Source organism: Suncus etruscus, chromosome 8 (genome assembly GCF_024139225.1).
Source record: "Suncus etruscus isolate mSunEtr1 chromosome 8, mSunEtr1.pri.cur, whole genome shotgun sequence".
Taxonomy (NCBI): Eukaryota; Metazoa; Chordata; class Mammalia; order Eulipotyphla; family Soricidae; genus Suncus; species Suncus etruscus.
Window position 1 is genome coordinate 33,020,074 of NC_064855.1, and position 24,769 is coordinate 33,044,842.

General features: G+C 47.8%; 2 protein-coding genes across 2 annotated transcripts in view; one reads left to right on the plus strand and one right to left on the minus strand.

Moving 5' to 3' along the window:
* Positions 1–24,769, minus strand: part of SQSTM1 (sequestosome 1) — a 479,040-nt gene that overhangs the window by 86,049 nt on the left and 368,222 nt on the right. The window lies entirely within an intron of this gene.
* Positions 14,971–24,769, plus strand: part of FLT4 (fms related receptor tyrosine kinase 4) — a 36,686-nt gene continuing 26,887 nt past the window's right edge. Inside the window, exon 1 of the mRNA XM_049778341.1 lies at positions 14,971–14,977. The gene's annotated coding sequence lies outside the window, so the exon portion shown is untranslated. The remainder of the gene's footprint in view (positions 14,978–24,769) is intronic.

Consider the following 24,769-nt stretch of genomic DNA (forward strand, 5'->3'; position numbering starts at 1 on the left):
GAGAGAAAATGAGGCCTGACACCAGTTGGGGCCAAGTCAAGTCCAGAACTAGGGGACTAGAGCAATAGGACAAAGGATAGGGCATTTGCCTTGCATGCAGCAAACCCAGGTTCAATCTTCAGCATCCCATATGGTTCCCCAAGCCTGTCAGGAGAACTCAGAGTGATTTCTGAGTTTCAGGAGTAAATCCTGAGCACTGCTAGATGTAGCCAAGCCAGGAGCAATTTCTAAGTGCATAGCAGGAGTAATCCCTGAGTGTCACCGGGTGTGACACAAAAAATATATATAAATGACATTATACATTTCCCCCCAGAACTGTGCAATTTAATATTAAACTTCTAAAGTTGGATACAAAATTTTCTGTTTGCAGTGGGACATAGAATAAAACAGTGGCTATTAAAATCCATACAGGTAGAACACACAGTTTAACCAGCAATATAGTGACTGATGCAAATAGAATCAAGAGATTAACCTAGAAGAAAGTTGCAGGAAGTTATAAAAGCAGCTTCTCCTCAGTTGGGCTTCTCCTAGGCTTGGATCCATCTTTTCGATCTCCGCCTTGTCTAGTAGGTTGCTGGGGTCTCCTGGGACAGAAAGGCCTTCAATACCTGGGCCAGAATCTGGGTAGGTGAACCTACTCATCTTCTTCTAATGTTGGTCCCCTTCTAATAGGGTTTTCTCTAGTTTCTAACCCATCAGTGACCTTGATAAACTGCTACAGATTGGGGAACCGAGATTCTCACACAAATCACCTTTGGTAGAACAAAGCCTGAGAGCATCAGCATCTAGTATGCTGCTCATAGTCTTCAGCTCTCTCCCCTTCAATGCCTGCTTCTGTCCCACTTGAGGGGGCCTCTGCAACTCTGCATGGAGGGGCAGATGAGCAACCAGACCAGAGCAACATGAAGCCATTCAGAATGGGGGCCATGTACATTGATGATCCGGTGACAGGCACTGCACACTCACTCCAGCTGAAGGAGACCATGATGGTAATAATCCACCAGAGGATCAAATCACTCACCGTCATTGGGGGGTCTTCTCAAGTTCCAGGTTACTGTTGTAGCACCAGTTGTAAAATAAATCCCATGAGTTGTGAGACCACCCCAGGCACTATATCTCTATCCCCAGATGGGCAGGTCTGAAGAAGCAGGGTAGCGGCAAAGAATTAATAAACCAGGCCAGTTAGGAGAGAGCCATGGAGTCATCTGTTCCTTGTGATATCTCTCAGTGCCAAAAATCAGAACAGAGAGGTGTAACTATCCATTAGGGATGGGAACTCCAAAATTTTTTACAGGGTGGCCTTCCACCCTGAACATTTGCCATAGTGACTTGACTTAATTAAGGACACCCTACTTTTAGGACACAGGTTTTTTTTTTCCCCAACTTTTTTTTCCAAACTTTGCTGCACCTATGCAAAAACTGCCACCCTTTTTTCTTTTAGAGGCATCCACCTTTTTCTTATAATCTTGGGACATGAGTTACTTTGTTTTACCTCATATCTCTGCATTTTATATAAAGTTGAAAAGGGAGATATATTGGAATAGTCAATCTTCACTCTATTCAGGATAATTCTTTATTCTGGTACTTGTAACTCATTGGATGGAAGCATCTTTGGATTGAAGCATCCTTTGGATTGGTCTCTTACCCTACCTGTCCTCCACCCCAGGGTGTGGTCTTTTGCTTCCCAATAAAGACCTCAATCTTAGGGAGAAACTGCTTGTGGTTTCAGTTTTTCACTGAGTTATCTGCTTGCTGGTATTGGTACTAGGAGTGGAAGACTTGTGTGTAGAAGTTCCTGAACCTATTTTATCTCCTAAATCATAGGTGGATTATTTTCCTGTGCTGACATTTGCCTCCAGACCCACTTCTCTTCCAATTCCCTGGGATTGAGATATGAGGCTTCCGCTTCACCAAGAGTAACACCTTTGTTTTGGGTTAATATCTGGATATCTTCTTATACTTGGGAGAGGAAAGTAGATGCACTGGAGGTGATGGATGTGGTGTTGTAATTATGTGTGTGAGAAATCTTACTTGATAATATTGCAAACCACAAAATATCAATTAAAATATTTATTTATTTTGTTTTGGCCACACTCATCAATGCTCAGGAATTACTCCTGGCTCTACACTCAGGACTCACTTGTGGTAGCGCTCAGAGGACCATATGTTGTGCCAGAAATTGAACCTGGGTTTGCCACCTGCTATCTTTCCAGTTCCCCAAAAATAAAAATAAACAGCCTGTCATATTACTCAGAAAAGAGGCTATTCTCTTGAGGTGGTTCCCTGTGTTCCTATCATTATGTGTGCACTTTGCTTGAATCAACCATTTTTCCTCCACCCTGTACTTTATTCTCTGACTTCCTTACTCTTGAAACTTGCCACTAAGGCAAAAGCCTGCATACCCGGCGCCAGGATAAACAGACTTGAACACTGGAGCTGGCTTTTTTTTTTTTCCTCCATCCTGGCAGGACTACAAAAGTGCTGGTAGATTACAGCACTTTGTGTGGATTTAAGAAAAAGCATATGGCAGATATTCCTAAGCCAGAGTTCATAAGGAGAAGGAAGGAAGGCAGAATTAAACACACTCAAAGGTGAATGTTCTAGGTGGCTGTGGGCAGAGCCTGGAGCGTGGGTGTGGAGAGTTGGCAGCTATTGGGGGACCTTTGGGGCAGGCAGGTGCAGCAGGAAGGGTGGTTTGCCTCTTACCCTTCCAAGACCTTGTTCATCCACTCCCAAAGCAGCCCTCTTCTCTGCATCCAGGTCCTCTGAGGTGACTGGGTAGCCAGGATGGGGCGCCGGGGGCAGGATCAGCGGCTCATTTGGCCTGCAGGGTCTCAGCAAACAAACCTTGCGTTTCCGGGGCCTGGAAGTGTCCACGGTTGCCTGTGGAGTGCCCTCTGTGTCCTTTTGGTTTTGCTCTTGAGGCTGAGGCAGCTCAGCTTTAGCGCCAGAGGCATTCTGACTAGGCTTCTGCGGCTTCCCGGAGACTGGAGCAAGGACTGCAGGAGTGGATGAAGGGCAGGTCAGAGAGGTTTCCACGCTGTCAACACCTCCTCCGTGTTTCTTGGCCAGGCCCTGGGCGTGACCCGCTGGACAGGACCAGATTCTGAGGGTTGGTGCGTGGAAGCCCGGGGTTGAGCTATAGGAACTAGTGATGGTGTTGTGCCGGCCAGAACCACCCAGGTAGCAAGTGGGGCCAGTCTCCCTGTAGCTCCCCGGGGGTTGCTTGTAAGGCAGGTGCAGCAGTCCAGGCCTAGGCACAAAGGAGGCGAGGGCTCCGTGGAACATCAGACGCCGGAAGGCGGACTCTGAGTTCCTGCCAAAGCCGCTACCATCAGAAGCCCCTATGCGCGGCTGCTCATACTCAGAGGGGACCAGAGCAGGCGGGTGGCAAGGGGTTTCCTGCCGTCTGGCCTGCTCTCCGCCGCCCTCCGCAGGGACAGCAAGGTCCCTGACCTCCTGGGGAGTCGCTTTTGCATTCTTCTGTATGGCCGTGGCCGCGGTGGTCGCCTTGGCACGGGAGGGAGAGCGCTGCCCGGACAGCGAGGCCAATACGCACAGAACCGTTTGCTGCAGCGCAGAGCGCAAAAGCTTGCTGCGGGTGGCGGCCGTCTTGAAGATGATCGCGGTGCACAACATCCTGGGGCTGTAGGTGGCATGTTTGGGCTTCTTGACCAGACCCCCCCGCAGGCTGGACGCCCAGCTCCTCGAGAAGAACCTGCAGGCCTGCGGGAACAGGTAGAGACGCCGATGGAACAGGACACAGCGGCGGCGGCGACGCCGGCAGGACCAGACCGGCAGGTCTTCGTCGCTCTTCCTACGAGCCAGGCTCTGCACAAGCAGAGCGGCCTGCATGGGGGCCTCGGCGAGCACTGTGAGCGCGTCCCAGAGAATCGGGGCTCCCGAGCTGCTCCCCACCCAGTAGGGCCGGGATCCTCGGCCTCAGAAGAGTTTGACTCAGGTAACTTCCCATACCATAAGGAGCAGGTGCGCACGTCGAGGGCCCTCCAAGAACCACACCCGTTCCGAGAGGCTTCCGTTAGCTGCCCCGGGCCACCCAGCGGCCCTGGAATGTGGGCATGAGGACTGGAGCGAGAGCTTGGCGGGCGTGGACTCGCGGGTAGACGGAACTAAGGTGGTCTCAATGCCATGCAGGCCCACTAGCGGGGGACTCACAGGGTTAGAAGGCAGCAATGGCAATAGATGAGTGGGGACACTCCAAGTGAGAGTGGACCCCCAGGCCAGGTAATAGTAGGTGCCAATCAGCCGGGGTAGGCAATGATTCATGGGGCAGGCGATGATTTGCTTGGGCGGGCACCCTAAGTGGGCAGAGGCATGGGGTTCTGGGGCTCTGGAAACTGCCCACCACCCAGGTTCATATTAAATTTGTCTTTTAGAAAAAATGGAAAAAAAAGATCAGATATATAGCTATAGACTAGGTCATAGTAGGGTGTCAGAAATATTACAGCATGTGGTCAACTTGGGTTTGATCTCTGACATCTCATATGATCCCGAATTCTGCCAGGAGTACCCTGAACACAGCTAAATGTGGCCCCAAACACCAAAAGAAGAAAAATATAAGACTAGATCATATTAACCTTATTTATCACTTCTTGTTCTCTTAATTTTACAAGTTACTTAGCATGTGGAGTCATTTCCTGAGCCCAATAAAATTTTGTTCCCATACTCATCTTTATATTTTTATTGCAGATGTATTACATCTCTCTATGTACTAAATATGTATTACATTAAAAAATTTTTTTTGGTTTTTGGGTTACACCTGGCAGTGCTCAGGGGTTACTCCTGGCTCTATGCTCAGAAATCATTAAGGGGCCGGAGAGATAGCATGGAGGTAGGGCATTTGCCTTACATGCAGAAGGACGGTGGTTCGAATCCCGGCATCCCATATAGTCCCCCAAGCCTGCCAGGAACGATTTCTGAGCATAGAGCCAGGAGCAACCCCTGAGCGCTGCCGGGTGTGACCCCAAAGAAACAAAAACAAACAAAAAAAGAAAGTATAGTTTCTGACAATTAATCTTTTTCCAATCTGGAAACATCCCTGTTATGTAATTTTTGGGGTGAGGGGGGTACACGTAGAGGTGCTCAGGGCTTACTCCTGGCTCTGCACATGGAAATAACTCTTGAAACAGCTCAGGGGATCCTCTGGGGTTCCAGAAGTCAAACATAGGTCAGCTATTTTCAAGGCAAATGCCTTCCCTCCCCTACTGTTCCTTACCTCTCTGGCCCTGTGCCATTTTTTTTATAAGATAGCTAGTTGGATATAGCATTCTTGGTTGACAATTTTTTCTTTTGACTCTTTGTCTTTTCTCCCAGAGCCAATTGATACTGCAAAAATTAGCTGTTCAACTTATTGGAGTTTTCTTGTCCAGTGACAATTCCTTTCTCTCTTGCAGCTGCTTTAAAGACTGACTCTTGGGAAGCTGGAATAATAGTACGATAGATATTGTTCTTGCTTCAACCATTGCTAACTTGGAGTTAATCCCTGGCCCCCATATGATATTCTAAGCTCGCCAGGAATGACAGGAGTGATCCCTGAGCACAGAGCCCTGAACACCATTAGTAGTAGTAGTAGTAGTAGTAGTAGTAGTAGTAGTAGTAGTAGTAATACTCTCTCATATCTGTCTGCAGAATTCTGTGCTCATTCCATTTGTTCATTGAGCTTCTCAAATATATCAAGGTGTTCTTCAAACACCAATTTTTTGGGTTTTGGTTTTGGTTTTTGTTTTTGGGCCACAACCAGCGGTGCTCAGGGGTTCCTCCTGGCTGTCTGCTCAGAAATAGCTCCTGGCAGGCATGGGGGACCATATGGGACACCGGGATTCGAACCAACCACTTTAGGTCCTTGGTGAGTGGCTTGCAAGGCAAATGCCGCTGTGCTATCTCTCCAGCCCCAAACGCCAAGTATTTTTCACCTATTGTTTCCTCAGATACTTGTTCCCAGTTTCCCAGTCTTTCTGGTGCTTTGGGATACTTGGGATAGCACATTTCTCCAGAGTTATGCTCATCTTGCTTAGTTCTGTTGTTTTCTCTTCAAATGAAATGATTACATCATTTCTTTAGAACTATCATCAAGTCCATCATTCTCTCTCCCAACACACACAGAGTTCAGATCAGAAAAAGGACTTTTCATTACAGTTACGATATTTCGCAATTTCTAGAATGTCCATTGTATCCATTTATTTGGGCAGTGCTCAGGAATGGGATGCTGGGAATTGAACGTGGGTTGACCGCGTGCAAGGCAAGCATTTTATTTATTGTGCTATCTCCCCAGCATGCACTTTTTTTTTTATGAAGACAAAGATGTAAAAAAAAAAGAACAAGGTGAAGTTACAGTGGAAAGACAATCACCCATAAACAGAATTCTCAAAAGAAATCCCTTTGCGGACACCTTAATTTTTAATTTTCAGCCAAAAAAAATTAAGAAAAATAAAACGGGGGCTGGCGAGATAGCATGGAGGTAAGGCATTTGCATTCCATGCAGAAGGTCGGTGGTTTGAATTCCACATCCCATATGGTCCCCCATGCCTGCCAGGGGCGATTTCTGAACATAGAGCCAGGAGTAACCCCTGAGCACTGCCAGATGTGACCCCCCCCTCAAAAAAAATGAAAGAAAAATAAACAAAACACATGCAAAACTACTTTGTCCCTCAAGTCCCCAGATTGCAGTACATTATAAACATTTCTTAGTAGTACACAAAGCAATCTAAAGCCACAAAATATATGTAACTCCTTTCATATTGAGGGCTATAGTATTGTTGACACAGTTGATCATAATACATTATTTCATTTAGGATGAGTCAACGGAGCACAGCAAAGACGGTGTTAGAGTGGCAATTGTTTGCATAGGCCCAGCATGTACTGGGAAGATACTTTCCATTATTCCTTACATGAGACGTGACATCTCTGTAATCTGCAATGTGGTTTTGGTTTGCTCTTGGAAAATATTCTCAGTGACTGTTTTGAAGCCTTCAATGAGTTCACACCGAAAACAGCTTATGCCTGCTTCTCCCCCCGGCCCCCCCCCCGTTCCCCCCCCCCAGCTTTCCATACCAGAGTCAAATGTTCGTGGGTTTTCCAGGTCTGGTAATTAATTTTCAGATACTAGAATACTTTTTTTCCTTTTGGGGGGATGGGGTCATACCCTGTGACTCTCATACTCCTGGCTATGTGCTTAGAACTCGCTCCTGACTTGGAGGATCATATGGGACACCAGGGGATCAAACTGAGGTCCGTCCTAGGTTGGCAAATGCGTTACCGATGTGCCACTGCTCTGGCCCCTCTAATACTTGTATTAATGCCTTATAGTAAGCAACTAGGAGGTCCTGGCCCTGTTCTCCCCCACCCCCAATCCTCCTTATTATTAGTTGTTTTCATAAATTTATTTCTCCCTTTCCAGGAATCTTCTAATATGTCTATGTGTATGTATGTGGACTTTGAGACTGGATCATGTGCAGAATGGCCTGAGAATAGCCATCCTGTCGATTTGAAGGACCATCTACCTACCCATATCCAGATGTTAAGCTCTGTTGTACTCACAGTACCCCAGGGCTGACATTGCACAGAATGATCCAATTATAGCTGGGCTCACTGACAGAGGTAGATCTTAGAATTGATATTTGTGGCTTGTTCAGATTCCAAACAGGCTCTGTTCCACTGCCTCCTTTCCTAGTTCTCTGTTCTCTGAGGCAACTTCTCATGTGGCTTATATTTCAAGACAAATCTATCAGTATCAAAAAATAAAAGAAATCTATCAGTATCCCTGGGGATTGTTCTATACTACCACCACCATCATTTTTGAGCCTACCCTCAGACTCAAAAATTCCCAATTTTTTATTACACTTGCCTGGTTATATTTGGAAGAACTTTAGAGGAGTCTATTCTACATTTCCTACAAATTCTCAGCACTGTCTTAACTATTAGTCAGAGATGGACTGGATTGGGGAGGGGAAGACACAGTCTTTGACCTCTGTTTGTCTTTCCTTATGTGGAAGCTCCATATTATAAGCTGTTGAGGTCTGGAGCTGAATATACAGCACAATGGGTAGGGCACTTGCTTTGCACAAAACCAGCCCAGATCTGATCCCCAGCAGCACTCCGAAGAGTCCTTGAGCCCTGAGCACAGAAGCGAGTAGAGCAAAATAATAATTTAAAAAAAAAGAAAAGAAAAGAAAAGAAGATCATGTCCTTGTAAAAGAAGAAAAATCCTGGTAACTGAAAATTAGTATAGTAGGTAGGGAGTCACCTTGTATGTGACTGACATCTGCACATGCAGAGGTCCCCTGAGCACCGCCCCCCAAGACTAATCTCTGATCACAGAGCCAGGAGACGGCACTGAATGCCCAGTAATAAACAAACAAAAAGTCTTGACAGTTTCCAAACTACAAACTTGGAAGCTGTGACTACATAAATTCATAAATTTAAATAAATATGTGAAAACATGTAAATTTTTTTGGTTTTTGGTTTTTGGGCCACACCCGGTGGTGCTCAGGGGTTACTCCTGGGTGTCTGCTCAGAAATAGCTCCTGGCAGGCACGGGGGACCATATGGGACACCGGGATTTGAACCAACCACCTTAGGTCCTGGATCGGCTGCTTGCAAGGCAAACACCGCTGTGCTATCTCTCCGGACCCACATGTAAATATTTTAAATGTATTATGGTATAAGTAGAATAAAATATCAGTAAGAAATAGAAAAAATTTGGGGTTGGAGCGATGGCGGTAGAGCATTTGTCTTGCACACGCTAACCTAGGACAGACCGAGGTTCGATCCTCCAATGTCCCTGTGGTCCCCCAAGCCAGGGGCAATTTCTGAGCACATAGCCAGGACTAACCCCTGAGCATCACCAGGTGTGGCCAAAAAAAAAAAAAAACAAAAAAGAATTAGATATATATTTAAACAAATATATAAATATAAAATGCATAAAATGGTGTAAAATATAATAAAATACAAATCATGCAAAATAAAAATAAATAAATAGAAATCATTATATTGTAAATATAAAATTAAAAATAAGTAATTTATATTTATAATGGTATTAAAATTTTAAGAAATACAAAGGTAAAATGATTTATGCTACTTAAAACACATTATAGGGCCCGGAGAGATAGCACAGCGGCGTTTGCCTTGCAAGCAGCCGATCCAGGACCTAAGGTGGTTGGTTCGAGTCCCGATGTCCCATATGGTCCCCCGTGCCTGCCAGGAGCTATTTCTGAGCAGACAGCCAGGAGTAATCCCTGAGCAACGCCGGGTGTGGCCCAAAAACCAAAAAAAATAAAAAAATAAAAATGAGGCCGGAGAGATAGCATGGAGGTAAGGCGTTTGCCTTTCATGCAGGAGGTCATCAGTTCGAATCCAACTCCCCATATGGTCCCCTGTGCCTGCCAGGAGCAATTTCTGAGCCTGGAGCCAGAAATAACCCCTGAGCACTGTTGGGTGTGACCCAAAAACCACACACACACACACACACACACACACACACACACACACAAACATTATACATTTACTATACACTAGCATAAATTTGTATTTGTTATATATAATACTAAAAGTTCTGTCTTAAGGAGCGGTGAACCACCCTCTGTGCGGTTTTCTAAGTAGCCTTGCTTCTTCCCACCTCTGTGTCCCATAAACAGCAAGATCGAACAGAAAAAGCACAAGAGAGGTTGGATGACAAGTCCCCAGACCGTCCCATTCAGGCTGAGCTTGGTAAGAGACTCCATTGCTCATCCCATGCACTCACATTCCCTCCCAGACACCGTCGCCTGCTGAAAGGATTGCCAACAATGAAGTTGAAAGGAGGCGCACCAGGAAGGCTGAAAAAAAAATCTTCCAGTGACTTCATGAATGGACAGAGTCTCAGCCAATCGGGCTCTCTCGGAACCCACAGCCATTCACCCCTTGCTTTGCAAAAGCCTGCAGGCATGATGTCCGGCTATTGAACCCTTGCAAACTCCACCTAGGCATTGGTCCTATCCTAGCTTTGCGGGACATCCTGGAACAGGACATGATCACTGCAGAGCTTTGTTTTTATAGAAGCAGCCGCCAGGCGGCGACCAAGAACGAGCTCACCTCTTGGCTGTGTGAAAAATGTACAAAAATAGACTTGCACAATAATCATGATCCCCAGTCCCAAAGGTCTGACAGAGACAACTGCAACAGAATGGGGCTTCTGGAAGCACAAAGAAAGACGCTATCCTAGGTGCCATCCTAGGTTCAGTGCAAAGACCAAGATCACCAACCACAGAGATGGATTAAAACGACACTGAGGTAACAGAACCTCTAGAACCACAAAGACTGACTTCATCATAAGTCCCACCTCATGATCTGTGCAGATACTGAGACCTCTAAACACAGAGCTCTGATTGTATCACCCTGGACAGAGCAGAAGTCTTCCACACACCAAAAAAACACCACCGGGAGAATAAATGATCCTGAGCAAAGTCTAGAGCTGATCCCATGACAGTATACTCCAAGGACGGAGAAACCCCATATTTCTTAGGCCAAGTGAATTCCTTTTCGAATGACCCCAATATTTACTGTGCCAGGGCAGGAGGGGAAAAAACAAAAATACAAAAAGCACAAAACCTTGGTTATTTTATATATATATATATATATATATATACACATATATATTTTTACCTTCATTTATTATTGTTATTATTATTTTTATTTACCTATCTATTTTGGTCGATTTCTCTGTTTGGGTGTGATTATTGAAATCGTTGTCCCCAATTATACTTATTTTTTTCTCTTCTTTTCTTTTCTTTCGTTATGTGCTATGCCATGTTTCTTATTTCAAGACCATGGCGTGTTTTTGGTTTGTTTGTTTGTTTGTTTTGTTTTGTTTTTCATCTGTTTTTTGTGGTGCTTATCGATATAGCTGGAGTCCTCACTGGATAATTGACACTTTTTTTGGTACTGGTGGAGTGTTTCACCTTCTTTTTCTCCTTCATCTCCCAAATCGATGATGAGAGCCTCTAGAAGGATTCCACCCATTTTTGGAGTATTAGACTCTTACCCCAGTTTATCTTCTCTTTTTCAGGCAAAACCACGCAACTTGAACTAGCTAGTCCTGCCTACAGTTAGAGGGGGAGATAAGGGAGGCATCAAGACCAAACAGGTGCAAGACTACTAAGTAGTGGGTTGGATACAGAGGGGACCACATATTCTAGCCGCCCTGGGGGTGAGGGAAGAGGAAATGGGAGGTAGGACAAAAACGGAGGTGTAGGGAGGACAATTTGGTGATGGGAATCCCCCCTGATTTTATGTAAATATGTACCTAAAATGTTATTGTCAACAATATGTAAGACACTATGATCAAAATAAAAATTATATTAAAAAAATAGTAATATGGGGCCCAGAGAGATAGCACAGTGGCGTTTGCCTTGCAAGCAGCCGATCCAGGACCAAAGGTGGTTGGTTCGAATCCCGGTGTCCCATATGGTCCCCCGTGCCTGCCAGGAGCTATTTCTGAGCAGACAGCCAGGAGTAACCCCTGAGCACTGCCGGGTATGGCCCAAAAACAAAAAACAAAAAAAAGTAATATGTAGGCCAGAGAGATAGCACAGCTGTAGGGCATTTGTCTTGCATGCAGCCGACCTGGGAGGAACCCTGTTCGATTCTCAGCACCCATCTGGTCCCCCAGCCTGCCAGGGGCGATTTCTGAGTGCAGAGCCAAGAGTAACCCCTGAGCACCGCTTGGTGTGGCCCAAAAATCAATTAATCAATAAGGAAATAAAATTTTTTACAATAGCAATTGCGTGCTCACTCCCTTCTCTCTCTCTCTCTCTCTTTCTCTCTCTCTCTCTTCACCCTTCTCTCTCTGTCTCTCTCTATCACTCTCTCTCATATTCTATGTTTAAGTTATTTGTTATTTGTAAATTTGGAGTAACCGCCAAGAAGTGCTTAGGACTTCACTCCTGGCTCTAGGCTCAAGAATCACATTTTGGGGTCAATGCTATGCTGTGAGTTACAAGGGATTACTCCTGGCTCTGCACTCAGAAATCGCTCCTGGCAAGCAATGAGGACCATATGGAGTGCTGGGATTCAAACTACTGTCTGTCCTGGATTGACTGCATGCAAGGCAGATGCCCTACTGCTGTGCTATCTCTCAAGCCCCTGTCCTTCTATGTTTTAATATATTTTTGTTACATCTGTTCTTCCGAATTTTACCAATAAATGTTTGAATCTCTCTTGATTACATTAATATCAGACTTTGCCCATTTTAGCCCTCAAATAAAACTTTAATCTCTTCTTAAAAAATAGCAATATGCATTTAAATAAATGTATAAATAACATGAATTTTACATTTAAAAATAAGTAAATATTAAATAACATGAAATCTATGGACCTCTTATAAATAACAGGAAATTTATTTATTTATTATTTTTGGTTTTGGGGCCACACCCAGTAGCTCTCATGGTTTACTCTTAGCTCTGTGCTCAGAAATTACTCTTGACAGGGCCGGAGAAATAGCTCTGTGTGGGCCCGGAGAGATAGCACAGTGGTGTTTGTTTGCCTTGCAAGCAGCCGATCCAGGACCAAACGTGATTGGTTCGAATCCCGGTGTCCCATATGGTCCCCTGTGCCTGCCAGGAGCTATTTCTGAGCAGACAGCCAGGAGTAACCCCTGAGCACCGCCGGGTGTGGCCCAAAACAAAACAAAACAAAACAAAACAAAAACAAAAAACAACAACAACAACAAAGTTGGGAAAATCCAGAACCAGAGAAATAGTACAGCAGGTAGGGGAGTAATTTCTGAGAGCAGAGCCTGTAGTGAGCCCTGACCTTCGCCGGGTGTGCTTTCAAAACAAAAATATTTTTAAAAAATTGGAGCGACCTATAAAAGTTGGTCAGGGTGATCTATCTTCATTTACTTGATTTCTCCAACTTGACTGACTTCAGCCTCTGTGTCCTGGCGGCTTTGGGGATTCATCCAATCGACTCGATTCATTCTTGCACTAGACTAGAGGGTCAGGGTCGGCTGGTGCTTAAACCTCGTTTCCCGGAGTGAATGCGGAGCCCCTTTGTAGAGAAAATGGGGGGCGGAGGGAGTTGACAGGCGGGGCTGGAGACTGCCCTACGCGGGGATTGTTTGTGAGTCGGAAAATTCTGAAAACAGCTCTGAAAAGCGGGAGGAAATCCGCGCCAAGGCTGCAAAGTCAGCGAGTCAAATGTCACCTTTTTTTTCCTTTTGCTTTTTCAGGAAGGTAGAATGAGCTCAGGGCAAAAATATCTAGGGGATGGGGGGCCAGAGAGATAGCATGGAGGTAGGGCGTTTGCCTTACATGCAGAAGGACGATGGTTCAAATGTTTTCCAAGCCTGCCCAGGCGTGATTTCTGAACATAGAGCCATGAGTAACCCCTGAGCGCTGCCAAAAAACAAACAAAATAAAACAAAAACAAAACAAAAAAATATCTAGGGACAGATCACAAGAGGCAGCGGGGAAGCTTGCCAGGTAGAGGTGAATTCATCTGGCTATCTCTGGCCAGAGGTTACAGATTATCAGACGAATGAGTGTTATTTTTTACAGTTGAGTTCATGGGGTGACGGGATTCTTGGTTCCTTTAAGTCACTGTCATTAGAAGAAGTTCTAGGGAAGGAGCTGGGAAAAGCACAGGATTTATTTTCACTAGCTTCACGTCGGCCACGACCAAGGACATCACCCATAGCTGCGTCCTTTGACGCTCTCCACCACCCGGCCCTGGGAAGGCGCCGCCGGCATGCACCAGTCCGTGCTGAGCGCGCCTCGTCTTATCTTGGGCTAGGGCAGTGCTTCTCAATTATTTTCTGTCATGCCCCCCTAGGAAAAAGAAAACATTTTTCTCGTCCCCCGCGCGACTGTAAATAGTATCTTTATTAAAAGAAAAAACTTTAACCTGCAAAACAAAAGTATATAAAATAATTTGAGCTGACTCAAAAATCACTCAGAAATCGCCCATGTAGGCTCGGGGGACCATAGGGATGCCGGGATTCGAACCACCGTGCTTCTAAACGCAGCTATCTCTCTAGTCCCTTGATCTGATTTTTTTGTTTTGTTTTGTTTTGTTCTGTTTTGGGGCCACACCCGGCGGTGCTCAGGGGTTACTCCTGGCTGTCTGCTCAGAAATAGCTCCTGGCAGGCACAGGGGACCATATGGGACACCGGGATTCGAACCAACCACCTTTGGTCCTGGATCGGCTGCTTGCAAGGCAAACGCCGCTGTGCTATCTCTCCGGCCCCTTGATCTGATTTTTTAATCAGAGGTGATGTCTGAATTAATGGCCACAATGAGCACGTTTTGCAATGCATAGCTTTTCGAAGTGGGGTTGGAAGCAGGACACAGCAATTTCTCAGCTCCAAAGACATACAGAGACATAAACATGGGGCTTAGCTTGTTAGGACAGTGTCTGCCGAGGTCAAACGCGCCCCCCCCCTTTAGGAGCCTCGCGCCCCCCTATTTGAGAATCACTGGGCTAGGGCCGCATACTAAGAAGGGAAGGGACCGGGGACTAGGTGTGCCGTGCCAGGCCTTAGGGATCTGACCCCAGACGTGGGCCCGGCCCACCCACCGAGATACATCAAAATAGCCCAACCCCTCTCGGCCCCGCCCTCCAGGGATGTAGCCACACCCCCAAGCAGTTCCATTCAACCAATAGAAGACCTGCTTCTGTGTGGCCACACCCGGTAGTGGGCGTGTTTTCGGGGCTACGCCCCCTGAATCCCCGCCCACGACGGGCCCTCTCGGCGTAGCCCCTCCCAACTCCCGGATGCCTCGCCCACTAGGTTATCTGGCCACGCCCCTTTTCCAGGCCCCGCCCACCTCGCGCTCCAGCCCTGCCGGCCCCGCGCCCCGTCCAGCGGCATTCCCCGAGCCGAGCGGCGGCCGCTCACGTCTCACCCGGCGCTGCGGCTGGAGATGCAGCGGGGCGCTGCGCTGTGCTTGCGCCTGTGGCTCTGCCTGGAACTCCTGCACGGTGAGTCCGAGTCCAGCCCTCTGGACCCGAGTGCGTGGCCGGTCGGAAGGAGCAAGACCCCCGCATAGCGGAGGGACTCCTCGCAGGGGGCCGCGCGGGGCGGGGGCGGGAGGTCGGGCCCGGCGTCTGCTTGCGGGTCTGGACGCGAGGCCGTGCCGTGGGGAGCTCCCGATCGCTCTCCGCGAGCCGTCGGGGCTCGGCCCCTCCGCGCGAAGTCTTGGGCCGCCCCGCACCCCGCGGTCCCCTCGGTCCTGAATTCCGTGCGGGCGCCTGGCTCGGTCCTCAGCCGCGGACGTGGGGCTCACGCCCGATCTGGGCCCGCTGCAAGCGTCCACTAGCTGAGACTCCCTCCGGGGCCGAGGGCGACACACAGCGAGTTCTCTGATGTGCCCACAGACAGCGGGCCCCAGGCCCCCAGCTGCTGTTCTGGGGAACCAACCCGGTTCCCGGGCACTGGGCTGACGGCAGAGCTGAGACACAGGCGCCCTTCACCTGGGGACAGGGGGTGCAGGGCTCACTTCTAGATGGGGCACTCGTGCCTCTGAGAGCTCCAAGACCCTCTGCAAAGATGGCAGGAGGAAGGGAGAATTAGGGTACTATAGTCAGCATCTCGCCTAGAAAGGGGTGTTCTGAGCAGGGGGCCGGAGCAGGAGGGGTGCTACTGCATAGAGACTAGGTAAATCTCAAAACAGCCCAGCAGCAGGTAGCAGGTGAGTGGGACTCCATAGGAAGGCAGGTGGTCTGAGTGGGAGACGCTCAGTGGTGTCCTCTGCACCGGGCAGGGCCTGTGGCTAGGCCAAAGCAGAAAGTGGGAAGCCAGGGATCAGGAGGATCCAGAAACTTGAGAGGGGTTCTTTCCCAGGGCACATCACCTGTCTCCCCAGTGTTCTGAGCACCCTTGATGAAGCTGGGTGAGAGGGGGATCCAGAGATTCCCCGCCCCCCGGGACTCCTGGTACCTACTTCTGGTAGACACTATGGCTTGCCACCATGTGTCGTGGCATGGGGGTGGCACTGCAGGTACAGCTGGCCAGAGCTCAGGTCTCCTGTATTTCGCCTCTCAAACACTAGCTTCCTCTGGGATCCGGCTTTTCCGGAGAAGTCTGGGAGCAGGAAGGTTTGCGGGCATTCAGTGAGGCCCAGGCAGGGTCGGGGTACCCCATGGAGCTTTTCAGGCAGGGACTATGGAGCTGGCATCTACAACCCAGTCCACTCCACCTCTTGCTACCCCCTCCAGCTCCTGGGGACCTGTTGGGGAGCTGGTCCAGGTCAGGGTCGAGAGTTGGGGGAGCCCTGCACATGGCCAGCGAGGTCAGCGGGGGTTCATGAGAAAGGACTGGCCGGCCCCAGGAGAGGACATCCTGCCTGCATTTTCCTCTTCCTTTGGCCCAAGCTCACAGCCCTGATTTAGCAGCACTGGGGGGTCACCTCTGAGCCAGCTGGGCTGGCTGATAACACCTCCTACCCTGCCACTGGGGGGAATGTAGCCCTGAGCCAAACTGGGTACAGCTGGCAGGTACAGCTGGGTACAGCTCCCCGGGGAATCAGGATATGGCTCCTCTCTGCCACCTTCAGGGCCCACTTACTCCATCCAGCCCCCATGCTTCTCCAAATATGCCTTGCAACTCCTAACTCCCCACTATCAGCTCCACTCATTGTTACTTTTTGGTGAGGGCAATACTTGGGCTGACTCTTGCTTCTGCATTCAGGGATCACTCCTGATAGGACTCCTAGGAATCTCACAGGATGCAGGAGATTGAAGAAAGATTGACTACATGCAAGGCCAGTGCCCTACCCTCTGTTTCTCTAACCCCTAAAGCTCCCATTCTTTTTGTTTGTTTGTTTTTTCTGGCCAAACTCAGCGGTGCTCAGGGGTTACTCCTAACTCTGCATTCAGAAATTACTCCTGGCAGGTAAAGCGTTTGCCTTGCATGCAAAAGATCATTGGTTCGAATCCTGGCATCCCATATGGTCTCCTGAGCCTGCCAGGAGCGATGTCTGAGCATGGAGCCAGGAGTAACCCCTGAGCGCTGCTGGGTGTGACCCAAAAACAAGAAAGAAAGAAAGAAAGAAAGAAAGAAAGAAAGAAAGAAAGAAAGAAAGAAAGAAGGAAGGAAGGAAGGAAGGAAGGAAGGAAGGAAGGAAGGAAGGAAGGAAGGAAGGAAGGAAGGAAGGAAGGAAGGAAGGAAGGAAGGAAGAAATTACTCCTGTTAGCCTTGGGATTCTGGGTATAAAACCACATGCAAAGCAAATGTCCTCACTGTTCTGTCTCTCCAGCCTCCCTATTCTTGATGCGGGTGGCAAGGTCCTTCCTCTAAAGACCAAACCTTATATCTATGACACATTTCCCAGACCAAACTCGTCCCTTTCTTCTGCCCCCTCCCAGGACACCCCAGATAGAAGAGATCCCCAGATCACCCCTTCCCCAACTCTTGCACTTTTCACTAGAGCAGTGCTTCTCAATTATTTTCTGTCATGCCCTGCTAGGAAGAAGAAAACATTTTCGTGCCCCCCCCCCCGTGAGACTGTAAATAGTATCTTTATTTAAAAACAACTTTAACCTGCAAAACAAAAATACATAAAATAATTTGAGCTGAATTTTTAATCAGAGGTGATGTCTGGATGAATGGCTACAATGAGTACGTTTTGCAACGCATGGCCTTTCGAAGCGGGGTTTGAAGCAGGACACAGCAACTCTCAGCTCCAGAGACATACAGAGACATAGACATGGGGCTTAGCTTGTTATGACAGTGTTTGCTGAGGTCAAACACCCCCCCTTTAAGGAGCCTAGCGCTCCCCACCCGGCACACCCCACTATTTGAGAACCACTGCCCTAGAGAAAGACTACATGGTTGAGCGCTGCCAGAAACTCCTGGGACTCAAGATGCAGTTGGGGTATGGGGAGAGGGAGATTTTAATTTTTTGGTGGTTACTGCACCTACAGAAATCTTTTCCTATGGACCAAATAGTTATGATTCCCATCCTCCCACTCACACGCACACACATCCAGTGTGATACCAGAGAGGGTTGTGAATTCCAACGGAAGAAGCAAGCACCTGGGCTAGGAAAGGCAGTGCTATGCCCTGGGGAACTCAGAATCCAGCTTTCAGGGAGGCTCAGCACAAGTCCTCCAGCCCACTCAGTATCAAGCCACATCCTTGGGGCTCCTGACTTCTACCAATGGAAGTTCATCTGCATGAAGTGACGTGGTTAGCGTGTGTGTCACAGATGTATACGTGCATGCTCACAGGAATGCAGGTATGTCTGCACAAATGTACTGAGTTCCCACCCACAGACATGTGATTACAGGAATTCTGGCAGAGAACGCATGTACTATGTGTGTACCCACATATATGTATACCATGAGCTTATATATAGAAATGCAGGAAGATATTCACATATGTGTACAGGTGTGTTTGGATATAGGATGCAGGCATGTGTTTACATGTTTGTGGACCCACAAGCATGTATACCTATGTTCTTGTATATAGGATGTAAGCATATATGCACTCATTTACATGTGTAAATATACCCATAGGCAAGCATACATGTGCTTATATAGAGAATGCAAGCATGTACATGTCTACCCACAAACATTACACAAACATATATAAGTATGTGTACACATAGGCATTTCTGTGCAGAATGTAAACATGTGAACATACATATATACATGCTTAGCTGCATGCAGGTGTGCACAAATTACAGGCATGTAAGACACACACAGATCCGTGCGTGTGTGGACTCACACAGGCTTGCACATGTGTATGTGGGAGTGCCATAGTGCGTACATACACAATGTGCTCACAGTCATGTACATGCATACACATGTTCACATGCAGACAGAAATGCCAAGTGGTGCCAGGGACAAAACCCAGATCACAGGCATCTAACTGTGTCCTCCAGCCTGCTGAGCCTAGGTCGAAAGAACTAGTTACAGAGTGATTTAGGGGAGTATAAGTAGACTTGGGGATCCAGGCACTTTCTGGGAAACCCATCATCAGGAACTCACAGGCCTGACCCCCACTATGGAGGGAGAAGACAGCAGCCTCCATAGACCCCTCCTAGCATCCTTGTTTGGGGATGCCAGCTCCTCCTGGATTGATCTGCAGCATGGCTGATTCTGCCTCTGTCCATTCTTGGGCACAGCTGCTTTGAGGACTAAGAGATCTTCGCGGTGGCATGCGAAGGCCTTGCAGCCGGCACGCAGGAAGATCTGCAATTAAGACATGCGGGGCATGCCGCCTAGTTTTTAGATACTAAAATCTTGTTATTAAGGTTTAATTGACGTGCTGGCACTTTTGAGGAAATTCTTTGGTTTTGTGCAGCAGTTTGGGCACTCGGGCTCGAAAAGGTTAGCCATCACTGCTAGTGGGATTGTCATCACTAAGATGGTCAGGAGGTGAACTGCAGAACAGAATCAGGGACTGACCACATACTATGGCCAAGCGATGCTGGACTCGAGCCTCGGGCCTCAGACTGGGAAAGATGAAGACGCAATCTCAGCAGGCAGGAGGTAGGTGAGGGCCCTGGAACAGAAGACCCCCAGTGATGAAGCCTGCTGGAAGGGGACCCAGTTCTGGGACACACAGCTCCCAGGTCCCCTTGGTGCTCTCAGCCTGGCACCCCACTCTTGTCTGAGAGACAGGGTAAAAGCACAGGGTGAAGGCTACTACAAACAGAGGGAGCCAGGGAGGCCACCTTCCAGGAGAGTGAAGGGAAGGAGACCCAGATAGAAAGATTGGGCCCCAGGGAAAGAACAGACCTGCACTCACCCTGTTGGAGGTGCCCCTCCCCTTCATTCTCTTGTTCTTTGTGAGATGCCATCCAGGCCTCTCTCTCCATCCCAGGCTGTCCCAAATGAGGATTAGAGGTGGCAGCTGTCCCTTGCCCCCAGCGGGACTTCCTGCCCAGCCCAACCCTCACCCCGGATCCTTGTGCTCTGCTCCCTCAGTTGGCTCTGACGCCAGGGCCCCTGTGGCTTGAAACTGCTGACAGAGAGGAGAGTCCAGGCCCTTCTGACCTCAGCCTGGCGCCTGCCCCTGCTGCCCTGCTGGGGACTGGGGAAGGAAGAACTGGTTCCTGGGCCAGGAAGAGGAAGGCATGGGGAGCGCAGCAGAGGCCAGGATGACAGCTCTTCCTGCTTCGGGAAAGGAAGGACAGTGGGACAGACAACAGCCTGCAGGAAGGATGCACCTTCTTGCACTGTGCTGCTGTGGGGGCTGGGCAGCATGGAGTCTTTGGGCACTGCAGCAACCTCTGTGACATGGGTACATGAATCATTAGGATCCTGTACTGTGTAATTGGAAATATCTTTCCCAAAAGAATGATAGGGTCTAACATGATTTCAAGTCAAGGAAAGACTCAATCACCAGTCAGACATCCATCCTGTCATCTATCCCAGCCGCTACCCAGCCATTCACTCATCCATTCATCCATCCATTCACCCAACCATCTGTTCTACTCATTCACTCATCATGTATTCCACTCACCAATGCTCTCATCCATTCAGCCAGCCATCCATCTGGACCACCCATCATCCATCATTCATCCTTCCATCCATTAATCAATCATCCATTTACCTGTCCATCTACTTATCAATGCATCCATCCATTAATCTATCAACCTACCCATCCACTCATTCACCCATCCATCTGCCTATCCATACAGCCACAAATTCATACATCCACAGATCCAAATGACTCTTTACATCATATCCACTTTTACATCATTCATCAGTCCTGTTTATTATGGTAGCCTGCCTACCATCCTGTCCTTCTTCTAGTCATCCTTCTTTCTCTTATTCATTCATCCACCCACCTAGCCTTCCATCAGTTCACCTCTTTATATCTTTCATCCATCCATCTTTCCCCACTCCATATATCACCTTTTTTCTTTCTTTCGTCTATGCATCCATTCCTCCATCCCTTTCTGTCCATCTGTCCATGTATCTTTCTAGTTGTCTATCCATCCTTCTTTCCAACTGTCTTTCTTTTGCCTAGCATGTCTCCCTATTACCATAAATCATTTTCCATTCAATTTTTTCTATCCACCTGTCCAGCCTTTGCTCCAACTCTCCCTCCCATCATCCTTTTATCTGTCCAACAAGAACTCAGGTGCTAGATGAGCATGGTGTGGTGTAGATAAGAGAACTGTATTGGTCCTCATGCTATCACAATGTCCTCCTAGTGATAAATACAAAGAGGCACAAGTAGAAAAAAATATGGTCATTGCTAATGGTGACAAGTAGGATAAAGTAAGTGAGATAGGGATCTGAGTTATATCTTTGGGGGAAGAGGCAAAGAGATGTGCACTGCACTATACTGATATAGGATGTGATTAAGAGGCATGCAAAGAGAGAGTGTGGGCTATTGGCAAAGAGCCTAGAAGTCATGATAGCTGTACAATGTGAACACAGGGGAAAGAGGACAAGGCAGTGTGGAGATGTGTGGGGTGTGACCGGAATTGGGACACAGGCAAGAGTATATGGAGTTTCCTGCAAACATTGTGGGAAGTTGCCAATGGGTCTTTCTCATGAGCTTCGATTCTATCTTTCTTTGCTTTTAGTTTCAGAGCCACACCTAACAGTGCTCAAAGCTGACTCCTGGATCAGCGCTGAGGAATCAATCTTAGTGGGATTCATAAGACTCTCTAGGGTGCTGTGCTCTGAGATAGAAATCAAATTAGCCCATGTGGCAGGCTGTTCTTTCATACTGTTCTCTCGTCTCATTCTCTTTCCATTCTGTCTCCCCAATTTTAGTATTTTTGGGGAGCACAGCTAGCATGTTCAGGGCTTACTCCTGGCTCATATTCATAAATGCTTGGAGGTCCATATAGGATGCCAAGAATCGAACCCAGGTCAGCCAGGTGCAAGGAAAACATCCTACTCTCTGTGCTCTCTCTGGCCCCATCTTTAATGTTTTAAAAAGTCATCAACCAGAACAAACTCACAGAGGGAACCTCCACGTTGGGGATGGGCACTTAGATAGGCCTCAATGTCCAGTACAAGAACTAGCTCTGAGATGTTGGGTTAGTGGGTGGGAAGTGTGAGACACAGAGGAGCATGAGGGAGATGAGAGCTATTCAGGGTAAGTACATAGCAGAATTAGAGACCTATTGAGACAGGGAAAGTGGCTGGAGAGATAGCATGGAGGTAAGGCATTTGCCTTTCAGGCAGAAAGACAGTGGTTTGAATCCTGACATCTCATATGGTCCCCTGAGCCTGTCAGGAGGGATTTCTGAGCTATGAGTAACCCCTGAGAGCTGCCGGGTGTGACCCAAAAACCAACCAAACAAACAAACAAAAAAAAAAACCCATTGAGACAGGGAGGGTGTGGAGCTCAGTGATGAAAAGGTAAAAGTCAGTGTTCTAGAGGGTAGTCAAGGACAGTGGAGGCTGGAATAGAGAGAAGGGGGAATGGGGTATGGAGAGAGCATGTGTGGAGCTGTGGGAAGAAGAAGCCCAGTAGATCAGGAAATCAAATATGTTGGGTTTAGAAGAGGCGATTCCATCAGGAAAGTGTGGGCATCAGGCTATTAAGGAAGGATCTCGATAAAGAAGTCAGGCCTTGCAACCAGAGAGATAGTCTAGCCAGGAGGGCATTTGCCTTAACACAGATGACCCAAGTTTAATTCCCAGCACCACATGCAGTCCCCTTAACCTCACCAGGAGTGATTCCTGGTGAACAGAGACAGAAGTAAGCCCAACTTCCAAAAGTACTGCTAGATGTACACTCCTCATAAAAAAAGAAATATAAGTAATTTGGGAACTGGGCCACAGTGGGGGACTTGGCCCTGAGAATATCAAGGTTTTCAGCAACCAGGCAGGGCCATGGTGTTTGGATGTGGAAAGTGAGGGGCCTCATCTGATTGCCTTGTTCATGTGTACAGGGAGGGAGCACCCTGAAATAGACCCCAAGGGTGTGTGGGGTCTGCCAGCAGAAAAAAAAATTTCAGCATGAGGCCACTGAAAGGGAGGCGAGAAGCCTGAACAGATCCAAATAATGAACCAAGCCATGCTGTGTTTGGGGCTGGGAGTAGGGATGGAGATGTTGGAAGGAATTGCTGGGCTGGAGTACAAGAACACCCATAGGAGGTAGAGGAGAGGGGGTGTCTAGGGAAGCAGGCACTTGGCAAGAGAGCTTCTGATTAGGACCTTTTTTTTTTTTTTGGGGGGGGGTTTTGGGCCACACCCGTTTGACGCTCAGGGGTTATTCCTGGCTATGTGCTCAGAAATCGCCCCTGGCTTGGGGGGACCATATGGGACGCCGGGGGATCGAACCGCGGTCCTTCCTTGGCTAGCGCTTGCAAGGCAGACACCTTACCTCCAGCGCCACCTACCCGGCCCCATGGGATCTTTTTTGTTGTTTCTGGAAAAGACCAGTCGAGGCTGAACCCAAGAAAGAAGAAATAAGATTTGGGGAATCTAGGAGTGGCAGAGACAAGGACCACAATGTCCAGGGCACCACTGAGTCACCAGTGGATGTTGAGGTCATGGAGTGTCTGGGGGTGGAGAGCTGGTGTGAGAGCAGCAGAGAATGAAGGGAAGTGACTAGGAAAGAGACTGATGACAGCTTTAGAGTCCAGCGAGGTCCCAGATGCCAGATCTTGTGATGGAGGCACCGCCCTGCTGGAGGCAGGAAGAATGTAGGATGATAGAGGTGTTCTGTGGCATAGTCATATGATCCCTGAAGGGCAATGGGAATAAAAACTGAAGGGATCCTCAGGGACAGCCAGGGTATGGGACACAAAGTGGGATTCACACTGATGGGTAAAACACTGCCAGGTGTTTCCCCTGTTTAGCACAGTGGGTGCTTCAGGATACTTCCTTGGATTATCTGGGGGCGCAGGGGAAAAGTTGGTACAGGCTCAATCCTCCCATTCATCTATCTATTCAACCATTAATCAGTCATCCACCTCATCATCATTCTATCTATGATCCATTTATCCATTCATCCACCCATTCATCCAACTACTCACACACCCGTGCTTATATTATCTATGCATCTGTTCATCAGCCCATTCATTCATCCATCATCCATCCATATACCCACATATACTCCATCATTTATTCATCCTTCCATATACATTCAGCCATCCATCATTCAGTCATATACCCATACATACACTCACTCATTCTATACCCGTATATCTAACCATCTATCCATCCAAATACCCACCTATCATTCATCCATCACTATATCCACCCATCATCTATCCATCCATTCATCCACAGAGCGATTCATCCATATACCCATCAACCTATCTACACTCTATTCATCTATAAATCCATTCATCCATCCACCTATCAATTCAACCATCATCCATTCATATACCCATTCATCCATATATCCAGCCATCCATTCATATACCATGGGGGGCATTTTACCAAGGGTCATTAGAGTATTATACCATCATTTGTAGGCCATACAGAAGCTGTGGACAAATGATGAGAAGCAGAAGTGTCTGTCCATCACTCCAGTTCCAGAGCCCATGATTTGGGGGGAGGTTTTTGGATAATGCCCAGTGATGCTCAAGGTTTAGACCTGGTTCAGTACCTTTAGCTAGTTCCTGGTGGTGCTTGGGGACCATATAGGATACCAGGAATGTGTGCTTTGAGCACATATCCTTTTCAAGGGAACAAACCCAAATCAGCTGTATACAGTTTCACACACAATGTTACACTGGTTCCTAGACTCCATAATTTTACAGACCTTTTGCAATTCATGGGTCTGATGTTCCCCACCCCGATCTACCTACTCATCCATTCACTTCCCCACATATCCATCCATCT